Here is a 10,714-nt window from a genome sequence, read left to right on the forward strand (position 1 = left end):
TACCATATTAACAATAATAAAAATAATAACGATAATAACAACAATAATAATACTCATCATCGTCATCATCCTCTGATGTGCAGACTCTGCTTTATTCCTGTTTCCTCCTGTAAATCTCTGAGATCAAATTGGTGGTGATTATCCCAGGATTAGGGATTAGCATGGTGGTTTAGCTGCTTGTCAAAACCTTAAAATAATAGATTAAAAATAATACATGGATTAAAATAATTCAATTTTCTCATCAACAACGAAGCAGATGATTTTAAAGCCCTTGTAACCCCTAATGAAAAATGTTATAATTATATTTTTATATTATAATAGAATCATGGAATGGTTTGGGTTGGAAGGGACCTTAAAGCTCATCCAGTGCCACCCCCTGCCATGGGCAGGGACACCTTCCACCAGCCCAGGTTGCTCCAAGCCCTCTCCAACCTGGCCTTGGGCACTTCCAGGGATGGAAACTCCACAGCCTCTCTGGGCAACAAATATATAATATAATTATATCAATTATAATATTATACAATTAATTCTATCATGTCAATGTATGTTGTTATGTCATATTATATCACATCCAGAGGAATTCCAATAGTGCCAAGACTGAAGAAGGAACTGATCCAGAAGGAACTGCTTTTTCCTTTGGTGCTGTGGCAAAGAAGGAATGTTTTTTTGGTTAAAAAGTCCCATCCTTAGGCAGTTCCTTTGCCTTGCAGCCTGTCTGTGGGGAGAGCTCCTGCCCAGCTGCTCCTGCCTGGGAATGGAGACAAGGACCCCTGGGTTATGTTAATGGTGCTGCCACAATTCAGGGCTGACAGCCCCAGGCGGGGAGGGCTCCTTGTCAGGGGCTCCCTCGCTGCCCAAGAGGTTTTTCCAAGGCTTTAGAACAAGCAGAGGCCAAAGAGGCTTTATCAGATGACAACAAAATTCAGAGGGATGAGCTGGTGGTGGAGATAAGCTCCTGCCTGCTGTGGGTGTTGTCACCCATGGACGACCACCCCGATGGAACGACCACCTCATGGGCACCCGGGAGAGAAAAGGGTGTTTTGTGCCAGAGAGAAACCAGGGACACCCAGGAGCCCTCAGAGCCACACCAGTGGCCCAGGGTGTGTTTGGTGAGCTGATTCACAGCTTGGAAGAAGGTCCCAAACCACAAATCCTGCAGTGAACCATGGCACCAGGTCACTTACTCAGACTCCTTGCAGGAATTAGGCTTTTTGTCCATTATTCTATTTATTACCAGACAGGAAAATAATAACTCCTTCAGCTGAGCCTCCTCAACCACAGCCGGTCAGTTCAGTCCATGGCATGGACGCTCTCCCAGGCTCCTTCTGCCTCCCAGCTTTCCCTGGACATTCCTGGGAACAACTTCTCCTGTCTTTACCCAGCTGGGACACTCCTTCCCATCCCGGCAGACAACGACCTGGCTGCAATTCCTTGCTTTATAAGCAGGGAATATCCTGGGGGACGATGCTCAGAGCCCCAGCTGGTGCAAAACGTGCCTGTTTGCAGCAGTTCAGGGGTTGGGAGGCACCAGGTGGCTCCTGTGACTTCCCCACGAGCTGCAGAGGCTCTCTGAGGACATTGGCCCTTGTTTGCAGAGCCCTTCCTGGGAAAAGGGTGCCTGGAACACCTCGCAGGGCTGAACAATCTGCTGCTCCACCGACGTGAGCAGGAGGGGCGGGAGGACCAGGCTGTCACAAAGCTCAGCACACACCCCAGGCCACACAGGTGACTAAATGCAGAGCAGGACTAAATATAAAGCCAGGTGATGGCCCTCAGGGTGCCAGTCTCAGGCAGGTTTCTGGTGTGTGGCCACGAGAAGAGCCCAGCCTGCCCTTCACTGAGGGCCGCTTGTCTCGGGGAGCGCGTTGTCCTGCCAAGAGTTAATCTCCCAGGTACAAAGTTGGCATTCAGGAAGGCTGGAGGATCACTGGGCTGCAAAATCTCCATAAAAAAATTATTTAAAAAAAAAAAAAAAAGAGAGAGAGAGAGAGAAGGGTGAGAAGCTTTGGTGGAGGAGGGAGTGGGTATTTCGGGCAGACCACAGAGGCAGATTGTGGGGTGGCTGCACACGGTGGGCTGGGGGCTCCAGCTGCACTTCAACCCATCCCCAGCCCCGAGAAAACCACTAATGCTCAAGTATTTAAAAAAAAAAAAAGGCAGCCCGTGTTCCACTGCTGCATGAATTTCCTCTCGAGTCGCTAATTACGAACTCCCCAGAACCAAGAAAATGCATTTATGGCCTTAAAACGTGTCACGACTTTGAATTGAGCTACAGAAAGTCCAGGCTACGGTTTTATTTCTCCTCCCAGCTCTCGTGTTTGCTCATTAATTAGTGCTAGTTTCGGGAGATTAGATGACTTTTTAACATTTCCCGTGTAAAAAAAAAGGATATAAAATGAGTTTTTTGTTTTTTCCCTTTGCAAATGGAAAAGGAAAAGCAAAAAGCCCTTCTTTTTTTTTTTTTTTTTTCACTCAGACACAGCTATTTTTTAATTTTCTTTTGAAAAATGTTGCCAGTACCCAGAAGTGTCAAATTCTAACACGCAGGGGGAATAATGTTGTTTTTTAGCTGGTAATAGTCTGTGTTTTTGTGGCTGACTATTGGGAAATTTTTAACATTTTTCTTCATCCTGTATTTGCAGGAGATGAGATGACTTTTTAATGTTCCAGGGCAGAAAACCCATAAAGAAAGTGCATCTTCTTCTCAATAATTCTGAGGACATCTTTTACTTAGAAAGCAAAAGTAGTTACATAATTGTGACATTTTGTGTATATTTCTCTAGGATTATGGAATGGATTGGGTTGGGAGGGACCTTAAAGCTCATCTTTTCCATCCCCTGCCCTGGGCAGGGACATCTTCCACTAGCCCAGGTTGCTCCAAGCTCCATCCAACCTGGCCTTGGACATTTCCAGGGATGGGTAAAACCACCTTCATTTAATAACCAAAAAACTGAAAATACACATTTTTGTAGGGAATTCAACTCCTTTCACACTTTGCTCAGGATTTTCATGGTGTCTTACCTATGCCTGGGACTTAACGGTGTGTGAGGGGGAAGAGCATCCCCGTGGCAGCCTGCCCCTGCCCCTGTTCCATCCACTGCACCTGCTATTCCTGGAATTTTCAGAGCGTTTGCAGTGTTGGGTCTTTTAGGAAGAGCCTTGGCTTTGTTGGAGGTTTCAACATCGCTCAGCTGAACTTTCCCATATTGGTCCCTGCACCTTCCTACGGAGCTGGAAAACAACCTGGGAATTGGGAATAGCTCAGGGCAGAGCCTTGAGGCAGCTTCTCTTTGGGGAAGGTGCTGTGGGAGGTGTGCCTCACCTCTGGAATGGGGGCACATCCCAAAGATGGGGCTGGACACCGGGAGCGTCGTGTGGGCCCTGGAACAGCGACCTGGCTGCTCCTCTCGGGGCATTTGGAGCCCTGCTGTGCCACATGGGAATGCTGTCCTGGAACACTGTCCAGGAGTGCCATCCAGCCATTCCAGCCAGCAATTCCAGCTGTAGCTGTGGCCCAGGGGAAGGAGCCCATCAGCTCCTGGAGCTCTGCTGCTCCGAGTGTGGAGCCGTGGGGGCAGCGCGAGCTCCGCTCTCCCTTTGGCAGCTTCACTCCCAGACCACACGGGTCTGACTCCGTGCAACCAGGAATTCCCACTGAATTCCTAGAGCTCCCGGGCTCCTGTGCCAGTGCTTTCCACCCACACTGCAGTGTCTCACCCTGAGCTGAGGTTTTGGGGCTGATTCTGCTTATTCTTCACCCAGGAAAGCTCAGTGAGTGCCCCGAGGTTTGTGCTGGGAGAGGACAACGAACCCGGGCAGTGATGGGAGCCAGAGGCAGCCCCGGGAGCCAGGGATGCTCTTCCCAAGGGCTGCTGCTGCTCCTGCCTGGAGCAGCAAGACCTGGATGCCGATGGCACTGCCCTTGTTCCCAGGGCTCATCTCCCTGAGCATCCCCAGCCTGGGAGGTGCCAAATCACAGCCAGGGGGCTCAGAGGGGCTGAAGGAGCTGCAGGTCCTGAACTTCCAACAGGATTTCATCCCTTGCTTTCAGATCCCTGGGTAATCCTATCCAAACTGAGAGCACCACCCTGGGACATCAGCACTTCCATTGCCCCCTCCAGCTCCTTCCCAGGCTGCTGCAGCTTTGTCCTGCTGCTCTGTGACATCTCCCAGCCTTTGCTCACTAAAGACACAAGTCCAGGCCTATTCCCTGATCCCACCATGCCAATGAAACCAACCTCTCTGGGCACTTTCCTTCTGGGAGTAAACTGTCATTTTTCACCACATAAAATTTTATAAGTTTCAAGCGAATGGAAAATGGATTTTATTATTTTATTTTACTTTTTTAATATTTTCTTTCTTTTTTTTTCCCCCCCTTTTTTTTTTTTTCCCCTGAATGTTTTATGGCTGCAAAAACAGAATTTGTGGTTTGAACTGTTAAGGTTTGATGCAGAGGGCTATGGAACCTTTTATGTAACCCGCTGGCCTGAATAATTATCAAAATATTTTGCTTTCCACTCTTTCTAAGCCTCTGCATCAGAAAAAAAAAAAAAATCAAATCGTGTGTGCAACCTTTTGACCACAAAATAATAATACTAAGAAAGCCCCCCTTCAGAAGCTGGGGATGCTGCTGCTCCATCTCTGCATGGGGAGAGGGGACCAGGGAGAGCCAGCTGGGGTTGTGGGAAGGGACCTCACCTGGAGAAGGACTTCCAGCAAAGCAGCTGATTCCAGAGGGTGAGGGAACAGCTTGGGAGGAGCTCAGATGGAGAGATGATGCTGCTGCTGTCGGGGACAATCCCACACAATCCACCTCTCTGGAACCTCAGGGCTGCTCCATCTCCTGCCCTGTTATAATTTATATTATTAATTCAATTTACATTTCATTAAATGTGTATTGCACTATTGATTTTGTGGCTGTCATTGCCGTCAGCCCCACAGGATGTTTCAGATCCACCACTCAGGGCGTGCTCAAAGCCAACACCTGCAGGGACAGGTGGGGTTTGTGCTCCCCCCCTGTCAGCCATGGGGCCAGATCCCCAAATCCAGGGGATAATGTTTGCAATGGAATTAACCCAGATCCATGGGGAGGACATAGTCCAACACGATGCCCTTCCTGCCCTGCTCCTTGTGCCGAGCTCCCAGATCCACAGGGAACTGGGAACGTTCCCCCAGTGGCCAAAGCACGAAGTGTGAACAAGTCCCCCATCCCAGGGTTTGGCTGGGAGTTCATTCCCAGAATTATTAAAGTCCCTAAAGAAAAGGCATTGTGCTTCCACTGCTCCCTGCAGCTCTGCCTTTGCCTGGTTTAGATTTCCTCCTGCTTCCATATGTTTAAATATAGAATTTTAATGTTTAAACATAGAATTGTAAAGGATTTTAGAGTGCAAGCACATGCTATGTATTCTTGCCTGGCAAGCAGGGAATTACTGTTTCCAATCTGAGCCATTAGTTAAATTTAAATGAAATCTTAGGGGTTTGATCACTATAATGCTTTTATTACATCTTTCCTGTATTTTTTTCCTTCCAGTTTCTTCAGACCTGCCAGCTTTTAGGCAACAAACACTGAGCGAAAACCCCAAAGAAATCTTAAAATTCATTTTTTAAAGTAAAACCAGAAAACAAGGATAAAGACCTTATTCCTGATCAGCCTACAGAGATACGGAATTCGCTTTTCCTGAAAACTACGGATGCCAAAGGAAGTTTTAAAAACTCTGCCTGGGTTTAATTTCTCCTGATGCAGCTTCAACCAGAAAAAATAAAGGATGCTCTGACTACCCTGGAAGGGATGTCCCAATGCTCTGACTACCCTGGAAGGTCTGTGTTGGCAGCAGGATCATTCTCCACCTCAGCACAGCTCGTGGGCTGCAACCTCCTACCAGCAACATCCGGGGCATTTTGGACAAGAAAAAACCAGGAATGGTTTAGTTATCATTGGTTTTCCTTTGGGACAAGGGAAATGGGCTGGGGGACCTCCCAGGGTCACCCCCCATCCTACAGGTCAGGATTTTTTTGCTCCCTGCATCCTCTCATCCCGGTCACTGCCCCAAGGGCAGGGAAACATCTCCTTTGGCTTGTGAGAGGCAGAGACACACCCACAGAAGGTCTCTGAGTCTGGAATGAGACGTCCCTGCTTCCAGCCGGGATTTACCTGCTCCATCTGCTCTCCCACCTGTGCAGAATTCCCTGGAGTTTGTTTGGAGGTGGGAAGTACCCCCAGGGAAAGCAGCTCCTCGGTTCCTGTGGAGCAGGGAGAGGTGGGCTGAGGACAACCAGGAGCACAGAGCTCATGGAAAGCTTTCCCACGTGTTGAGCAGGTGTTTGCTCCCCATCCAGGGATTTCTCCTGTGGCATTCCTGGCTCTCCCTTTCCTCCTGGTCCCACAGATTCTGCCATGAGGCACCTTCCAGAGCAACCTTCCCCAGCCCCTCAGACCACCCTCCCTTTCCATGTGCTGGGGGGATTTGTGGGGGGCTGCCCTCAGTGTGTCCCACCTGGAGCAGGATGGGAAGAGAACAACTTTTCCCCCGTGTAAATCAGTGCAATTTGGTCAAATCCTTGGGAATGCAGCAGCTGGGATGAGGAGACACCTCAAGCCTGGACTCCAATCTCGCAGCCAGGGTCAGACCTTGGTCCTCCCAGCACTAATTAGGCAGGGATGTTAAGGAAAGGTGGGGGGGGGGGGAGAGAACTGGGAATTTGTCACTGATCTACTTCTTGTGAGGACCCAGAGCAGGACAAGGATGGACAGAAATCCCAATTAGACAACTAATTTAGCTCCTTGCATGGATTTTAGCCTTTGGCCCCGGAGCCAGAAGCAGCAGTTATTGCTCCTGGGTTTGCCATGCTTGGCTGATTATTGCTTAATTGAGGCTTTTCACTGAAAGGCCTGGAAACCTGCAGGAATGTGCCTTATGCCCTGGAGTCATCCCTGCTCCCTCCTGCTTCAGCCAGCACTTCAAACGAGCTGAAAAACAGCTGGGGGAAAGTCCTCAGGCCACAGCCAGGCAGAGGAAGAGGGAACCCAGGGAGAGGGACTTCAAAAGGCTGGTGTCAGTGGGATGCTCCCTCTCCCTCCTCCCTGTGCCCCAAACCATGGGCTGGGCACAGCCAGGAAGCCTGAACCAATTACCCAGGGTTGATTAATAACACTGATCCCCCCAGCACAGATCCATCCACGCTGGAGCCAGGATGCTTGACAGGGTCCAGGGGGGTCCCAAACCCCTCTGTCCCCAAAGCACAGCCAGGGGAGTGATGCTGGAAGTGCAGGAAGGGGCTGGGAGGGTTCCCAAAGTCCCCGTTTAAGGCCTGGAGGGACCAGCTCCCACATCCACATCATTCCTAAAACAGCTTCCAAATCACCCTGTGAAACTTGTCTTGCTCCTCTCTCTCCTTTCTCTGCAGGTCAATAAAACAGTTGATATCCTGAAGTGTTTGGTGAGGTTTTGCTGAATCCTACGGAAAAAAACCCCAAACATCTCCTCTACTTTCTGCAGGAAATCTTACAGGAATGGCTGGTTACAATTTCCTGCAGTTCTGGTACAAACCCTGTGCCTTCCCTTCCTTTGCCTCCTAAATCATCAAATGCTAAAAATGTTTCTTGCTGTGGTGGCAGAAGCACATTACACCTTGGGCATTGTCCAAAATGTCCAAAAAAATATCATTTTCCTCCTTTGCAGCACTAGTTGGGAGGTTTGTAGGTGCACAAAAAACATTCCATAGCTCCTGAGGTTTCCTAGAGCGTTGAACCCCTGGAAGGTTTATTTTCTGGAATTATGTCACAACTCCCTCCAAAATGGGGAGTGGGGAAGGAAAGGGACATGGATCTTCTCCCACGTGAGCTCAGCCATGGCCAAGTGGAGCTTTGCCTTGAGAGGATCCAGCAAATGTTTGTATTTGTCCACCAGACACGATGAAAACTTTCACTTCCAGCCCCAAATGTGCTCAGCTCTGTCCCCAGCACCCCCAAATGAGGCTCCCTTGAACATCCCTGTGCATGTGGCACATTCCTCCACACATGACCAGTGATTTCCAAGGGTGACTTGCCCTATTTTCGGTTTTAAGCTCAAAAATGATCAGCTGCCTTCACTGGGAACGTCAACCCTGGGCCACGTTACACAGTTAGAGAGACAAGTTCAAAAATACCTACTTGGAGGAGAAAACAACTGCAGGTGATGTTTTTCACAGCAGAGAAATGAACCCTTCAAGCTCACACACCTCGTGCACCCCGGGCTGGTGGGAGGTGTCCCTGCCCCTGGCAGGAGGTGGAACTGGATGAGCTTTAAGGTCCCTTCCAACCCAAACCATTCCAGGATTCCATGGTCCTCAGCAGTCTGCACCTCTGTGAGCCTTGGACCTGGAATTCAGATTTTAGGGCCATTATGAATAATCATGAAGACCAGAAATAAGTCTTATTTTCACGGGGAAAGCCAAAAATTTTTCCACTCTTGCTTACCTTCGGAGTGGGGACTTCCAATGACAACATCCCATGCTGGGAAGCTCAGGATCAATAACAAGTGCTGGGAATGAGGGTGCTCCTCCCTCTTCTTCAGCAGGAACACGAATCCCTGTGTGTCCAACAGCTTTTAGCAGGTTCCTTGGAACAAAATAGTCCTACAAAAAAAAAGAACAAGGCTCCACAGGCTCCTGGTGTAACTTTTTTTAGCCTGATTGGTGTTTTTTTCACCAGTGTGACTGGATTTCATCCCTCCACAGCACTGCCCACTTAGGAGTGGGTTGCAAAAATACCTGCTTTTGCCAAGATATCCTAAACACCATTTTTATAGGTAGAATATGCAATCCAGACCCTCAGCTGGTGGAATTTGGCCCTGCTCCACCAGCACGGGGACACCGATTCACAGCCAGGCAGGAGCCAGTCCCTGGATTTGCTCAGCCTGGTGGGTCATCCCAACATTAGTCCATCACTGTGTTTGGGCTTCTTTCAACCCCACTGCAGGAGCAGAGATGATTTGGAGCACTGACAGGAGCTAATCTGTCTCCCCACGGGACCTTATTACCATTCTGGGGCCTCTGAGCGGACTTTCAATCCCAATTTGCAAAGGGACAACCCAAAAACGCTGGAATTAGAAAACCCCACCTTGCTCTCCTGCATCTTTCCTGACTTGCTGCAACTCCCTCCTCTGAGAAAAGGGTGAAGATGGGTTAAAAAAAAGAAAGAAACTTTCGTTTTTATGAAGAGATTTTACAGTATTTCAGGAAATAATGATCTCAGCACAAGCCAGACCTCACTGAATTGATGGACAGGCTCGGCAACAGGCAGGGAGGTGCCAGAGTCAGGATCCTTAGAGAGAATAAGGCCTTCAATTACTGCAGTGATATAATTAATTAATTTATGGCTGCAGCCAGACAGCAGTGACAGCAATACTGCCTGACTTCACTGCAATCTCCAGTGCTGACTAATGCTCATATCAACACCTCCAGCAACCCACCAGCCACCAGCCCCTTCCCTGGCTCAGACTGAGCTTGATTTCTCCAGAGAGAACCTTTCCAGATCATTTGAACTAATTGAGGTAATGGAGAAATTGTTCTCATGCCAAAACACTTTCTTTTTTTTTTTTTTCCCTCCCCCTCTTCTTTTGGTAAGATGATAATATTTAGAAAGCTTCTGGCTACTGCTTAAAGGAGCAGGGCAGTGTCTTCAGGAGCAGCTCAGGGGCTTTGGTGCTGCACTTCATCTCAAGAGGGAGATTGATCCTGATCTTTGCTGATCCACCTTCCCCCAGCCCCTGTTCTCCTGTAACCTGCTGCTCACCAGGTACCTGCTTAGAGACAGCACTGACTGTCATGGACAACTTTAAGAAAGAGAGGAAAAAAGGCCCTAAATTTCATTGGAAAGGCCCCAGTTGTGCTGTTTTGCTGTGTTTTGCCACCACACAGCACTGTCCCCACAGACACTAATCATAGCAGAGTGTGCAGAGGCCCCTAGTGTCCAGAAGCTACAAGGACCAGGCCAGCACAGGCATGGACACTCCTGTCCTGGAACCACCCCAATCAGCCAGGACAGGCAGGGTGGGGTGGTGGATCTGGCAGAGGCAGCACTGTCAGCAAGAAGCTGATTGAAACTTGTTGCTGTGCTACCATACACGGCTTATCCAGGGGGAAAAAAATCATGGAGAGGTGCTTTTGAGTGCTTGTACCCCAAATAAATCATTCAACACACAGAACTCTGGAACTCCAGTTCCACATTGATGCCAGCACGAGCCAGCAGTGCCCCATCCCTGCACGGGTCATCTGTGCAGCTTCCCAGGACCAAAAGTGCTTGGAACAGCGTGTGCAGGGGCAATATATGCAAACCCCCACTAAACCAGCATCTTTTTGGTATTATTTACATGCAAGGCAAGAGAAATCCTTGTTTTGGTCATATAGAAGTCACCAGACACTCAGATTTACCCAGACCAAAAAAACCTGGATGTCCACTGCTGGAGAAGAGAGCACTGAGGCAGAACAATCCCTGAGCAAACACTTCCAGCTGGGGAACGGGGAGAAACTGGAAAGGGAGAGGTTTTGGTTCCCCACACAAATACCTTGGCTGTCAAAAGCATCTGTTACAGGAGACACAGGCAGTGGAGGTGCCCTCTCCTCCCACCTGCCCATCCCAAAAACTGGGCTCCCCTTCTCCCTTGATCCCACATGGAAATGCAAATAATCAGAGGCCGCTTTCTAAAGAGCAGAAGAGGCTCCTGCTTTGCCAGCA

The sequence above is a fragment of the Pipra filicauda genome, unplaced genomic scaffold, assembly GCF_003945595.2.
Source record: "Pipra filicauda isolate LSUMZ 115617 unplaced genomic scaffold, ASM394559v2 scaffold80_size11013439_pilon, whole genome shotgun sequence".
Classification (NCBI taxonomy): Eukaryota; Metazoa; Chordata; class Aves; order Passeriformes; family Pipridae; genus Pipra; species Pipra filicauda.